The sequence below is a fragment of the Cynoglossus semilaevis genome, chromosome 8 (assembly GCF_000523025.1).
Source record: "Cynoglossus semilaevis isolate Cse_v1.0 chromosome 8, Cse_v1.0, whole genome shotgun sequence".
NCBI classification, from domain to species: Eukaryota; Metazoa; Chordata; class Actinopteri; order Pleuronectiformes; family Cynoglossidae; genus Cynoglossus; species Cynoglossus semilaevis.
In genome coordinates this window covers 2,892,383-2,897,542 of record NC_024314.1, presented here as the reverse complement: position 1 = coordinate 2,897,542, position 5,160 = coordinate 2,892,383, and the positions used below count along the sequence as shown (strand labels likewise).

The window sequence follows — 5,160 nt, the reverse complement described above, 5'->3', positions numbered from 1 at the left end:
AAACATTTTTAGAATTCACATGTTATTGCTGCCCTGCAGGTCAGGTCGGCCGGTGCCTGTGAAAGTGGACCTCTCTATGACAAAGAGGCTAGAAAGTAACCTGTGGAGTTTTGTTGTGTTGTCACTTAGATCTAAAAATAAATCTGTTACAGTTCTCACAGACACTCTTGGTTTTGAGGACTGTAGTGTGGACATTTTATCTCCATTTTCCCAGATATTTTATACTTGCCTGTGCTAAGCAGTTCAATTGCTACCACTGCAATTTTACAAAACTAGCAACAGACCAATTGGTCTTGTTTGTATATTTATATATATGTATATATATATATATATATATGTGTGTGTGTGTGTGTGTGTATGAAATGAGCTCTAGAGCCTTTAGATCACCCAAACTAACATCAATGAGATGCGTTTTGTAGGCAGGAGTGGAGGGATATGCTGAAGGGGAAGTGATAAGGAATTTGTTTATTTAAGGTTTGGACTGAGGCTGAAGTTAGAGCAGGAAATGAGCCTGGACCTGAGGCAGGGGGCACTTTTGTTATGTCTAAACCTTCCCAACCTGACACGTCTGATGCACACGCTGATTAGGAATCAGATGAAGGAGGCCACAAAAGGCTAAAGGATCCTGTGTATGTGTATTTATAACACTTTGGCAATAAACTATGACAACTGCTGGTACTCTGACCATTTTTGGATCAGTTGTCCCAAAGGGAAACAACAATCTAAAGTGGCAAGATAAATTTAAATTAGTGTGGACTATTCTAGTATTTTCTCAGAATAAAATAAACCATACAATTATACAAACTTATTAGACAGTATTTTACAGTCATAAGTCAACTGTGGTGGGTTGGTCTACAAAGATGCTGAGGTCTGCCTGTCATACCACCTTCTTTACTTCATTGTACATGCTGTTGTTTATTTTGTGTTGGATGTATGTGCTAGACACAACAATATAAGAACAAACATCAACAAAGTCAGCAGCAGTAAAACACCACTTCTGCCTGTCTGCAGTGATTGACTAAGACATGGTCATTAAACAGTGTATTCCTCGTGGCTTGTAATCAACTGTTTTTACAGCACCCCCTGCTGGGGTGAGGAGGCAGAGCTCCGTGCTCCGTGTTTGTAAACAACAACTACTACGTTGACAAATCATTATTAATAAAAATTTAATTATACTCTACCTTTTCCTCTGTGCAGTCACTGGTGCTGGTTAGTTGAAGAGAGACGAGGTTCTGGATAGACTTTAAGGATTAATATAATTAATACAGAATTTTTCTAGTCATTTTCTTTGACTGAATTTCCCCGTGTGGGATAAATAAAGTCGTATCTTATTTCAAGAGTTTTTGCGTAAATACATGTTAAGCATTAAATTAAAATGATCTCACCTGTGACAGAGACTGGTTACTAAGTACTGACTAGTTGTTTACAACATGCAGTTTAAACCTCAAATTGTAGGCAAAATGTATGGCAAGTACGCACATTCAGTAAAGTGACCGTGGTAAAAGCTTACCGTGTACAGAGGAGCGGACTGTTGGTGCAGCTGCTCTCTCCCGTAAATTCTCACAGGAAATTAGGTTGCGTCGCTATTTTCGTTTTTTTAAAACTCGTCTCAACCAAAAAAGTCGAAACTATAACGCGGATAAACTTTTCTCTTTGGCTTCGTGGGTTTTCCCTTGTCTAGAAAGAACATTTGCTGTTGTGCAGAGGGCTGGACTAGAACTGCTCCTGTTTAACAGAGCACAGGTAAGTCAGCAAGCAAGAACAACACCGAGCATCCGGTATAAACTTTCAGAATAAGATACGCCACTTTGTTAAATAAGTATGTTCTAAACACAAAACTGCTAACCTTGTTTACCAAAAGCAAAAATGGGATAGCTATAGACAAGTAATAAAAACTTAAAGGTACACAATTGAATTGATCTAAAGGTCTAATAATGACAAAAAACAGCGGTATATATCTATTTTGTCAGTTATATATTTGGCCAAGCAGAAAGAAATGCAGCTAATCTAGTGGGTTAACTAAGTCATTGTCCTTTTTGAATAATAATAATAATAATAATACGTTTTTGCAAGAAACAACACAGTTAAATTTGTTTCAAGACATTTCTAACAAAATTTGATTTGGAGTCTTTCACGCAAAAGGAAAATTTCCCCCTTCTACAGTACCTAAGATAATTGTACCCTGGCCACAAAAAAAGTAGCTGTTTCTCTATTTTTACATATTTTCTTGACTGATAGCACACTTTTATTTTAAATACATTGAAGACAGCTTCCACTTGTATGAGATTATTGGAGGCTTGACGCCGTGAACTGCTGTCAATTACCCCCCTGCACCCCATCCCTTATTACACACCTACACACACGGTGAGAGGGAGAAAAGACAGAGACATCAGTCCTAATAGTAGCAAACACAGTTGCACGTTGCTGCCTAAAGGACACAGTGAGTCTGTAGTAATCCATGTAATTAAAAACTGCTGAGTACAAACAGAACCATGCAAACCTCACCATATCCACCAAAGATCCAACAAAGGCACAAAATAAATAAAAAAATAGATGTTAAACCCAACCTCTCAAATACATTATGAGTTTTAAGCAAATTTAAGTAATTGCTAGACAAAGGATTCCGCCCAGCGTGTTTGAGCGGTAAACGGAGGCACAGATGACAACAACAGTTGGCAATAAAGATAAAGTAACCTACATTCACAACTTCTTCCAGCATAACCGGTTCCCTGCTGCCCTGTATTTTAAATATGTAGAACAAGGAGTAAGAACAAGTGAGTAACTCACCTCTGCTGCAGGAGTGCTTACATAAACAACAGTCAAGCCAGTTCTATTATTAAAAAAAACTGAGCAGAATATTAATTAATAACATTTATAAAACTATCATGCCCTACACGGAGTAATGCAGTTAGAATTAAAATGTAATGCTATCTTTTAAATAAAAAAAACCCCACTTCAGTGGGGTACACACACAGGGTGGACACACATGAAATCAACAATGCAGAGCACACTCCACTGTTTGTTTGAACGAAGTGGATTATTTACTTACATTTATAAAGTGTTTCTTAATTTTTAAAGAGCTTAGCTTCCATTTCCAAGGAAATTGGATTTAGTGAATTGGCTGACTTTGTGGAAATGGTGTGGCTCCAGCAATCAGGTCAGATTAGAAGGAAAGGAAATCACCCCTCACTTACGTGGCCTGTAGAGAATCCAAGAAGAGCTTCTACGGTCATTTATAATTCTGTTTTTGAAGTTGAACACAGCATGACCGCTTAAGTGGACTCCTAAAATCAAACCTCCACTGGAACATTATGTTTTTCCCTCCTCACACTCTTCCCTCCTGGCTGAGCCGCAGGGTGTGTGTGTGCACGTCCAAGATGTCAATCGTGGCCCAAGGCAGCGGACTCATGGGTAATTATGTTGTGTTAGTAGATAATGACCTCCTCTCTGAATCAGCCCAACTCTTTTAATTCTAAAACATGCCAGATGGAGATAACTGGTGAAAGCTAATTGGTCGGTGACGCTGCAACTCATTTGTTACAGAGAAGGCCTCTGGACCTCTGCTGTATCACAGCTCATTTCCTGGACGTAAATCTGCACTTGTTTCCATTCTAATGTATTATGGACATATGTGCCGACAAACGCCAGGGAAATGTGTGTTTTGGGCTTTTACCATCTGTGCTCTAATGGTCATCACATTCATTCTTAATATTCCCACATGTACGTTTGCCATTTGATTTACATGACTGTTTTCAGCAGTGTGAGCTTGACTCTGAGCATGGACCTCATATTTCACTCCTTGAGTTATTGAATTATTCTTGCCATATGTCTCCTCAGTGAGAGAACACTGCTGAATGCTTAAATGAAAATGTAAATGTAAAACTTATTAAAATACACACAGCAAGAATAGCAGACCAGAATAATACTACGGCAGACTCACAAAGAATTACTTCAGCATTTTCCAATGCTGCTCCTACCTTGTTTTAGCAAGGAACTGATCATTTCAAATTAACATGCAATCGTTAGCCACCACGTCATTTGGAAAAACTGACAAATAGAGAGAAATAGAGGCTTTGAAATCAAATCTGGCCTTTGGGATGATTAGGTTCTTATGTAAAAAGCACAGGAAGAAAAATAAGAGCATTAAAACATGTCAGGAGGCAGAAGTATCTTCTGATGTCTAACAGAAGCTGCAGTTCTTCCTCTTTACTGGAGGAGTTGTAGAGAGGCAGCTGAACAGAGCACAATGTTTTAATGGTTTCTAAAGGGACGAGCGAGTCAATCATAAATGGCATTTCCATACGTTTAGTAACAGTCAGTAACCGTCTACAGCTGTCCCCTCATTGCTAATCTACACAGACAGATGGTGTATATTTATAATGGGTGATGTCATAACACACATTCTGTTCAAAGGCTCAAATCTAGGATCGGGGCAGGTCTTTTGATGAGAATATTAACATGTTATTCATGAGTAACTGCAAAACATGTCACTTGGGATATATACTGACATTTTAATAGGCCTAAGATGGCTGAATTATGGCCCAATCTTGATCCAACATAGGGTCTTGTGGGAGTACTGCACATATTTTGAATCCCATGACAATCCATGCAAGTTTGTCTGAACCAAAACTAGGTTTAAAATGGCATTCACCCAAAGAATCTGTAGTCCAATCATAGTTGTTGTGTCATCTGGCCTATACTTCTAATTAAACTCAAATGTTGAATTAATTTATACTTGATTTAAACAACAACACATCCCAGTTGTTTGTCTTGGACGTGATGTGGGCCACAAACTAAAGTTTTCAAAAATGCACCAAATCTGTGTCTTCATAGGTGACATTGAGGATTGCACATCGCCAAGAACACACTGCACATTTGCAGCGACAGACCTACATTTGTCTAAAGATATTTTACCCACATTTGCTGTTTTAAATTTGGGGGCAATTCTGGCTCACATCCATTCTGTCTGGGCCAGGTGAGCATCTGCAGTGCTCTATCATTGCCACTAGTGGCCCACTTCTACGCACTATCTGGCCGGGCATGCAGGCAAACAAATTGTCTTACATTTCCATTGTTCTTCTGCAAAACACCACAGGTCTGAGAACAGGTATAATGACATGGGAAAGTCAGCAGTATTCATATTTTGGTTTATTTTCATGT

At 38.7% G+C, this 5,160-nt stretch overlaps 1 protein-coding gene across 4 annotated transcripts in view; it reads right to left on the bottom strand.

Annotated features, from left to right (window-relative positions):
* Window positions 1–1,754, bottom strand: part of LOC103381559 (leucine zipper tumor suppressor 2) — a 20,005-nt gene extending 18,251 nt beyond the window's left edge. Inside the window, exons 1-2 of one of the 4 annotated variants that reach the window (XM_025057952.1) lie at window positions 1,511–1,754; window positions 1,182–1,241 (exon numbers count right to left, since the gene is read on the bottom strand). The gene's annotated coding sequence lies outside the window, so the exon portion shown is untranslated. The remainder of the gene's footprint in view (window positions 1–1,181; window positions 1,242–1,510) is intronic. The other 3 variants (XM_017034127.2, XM_017034130.2, XM_017034129.2) reach the window with 3 other exon arrangements.
* Window positions 1,755–5,160: the final 3,406 nt, after the last annotated feature.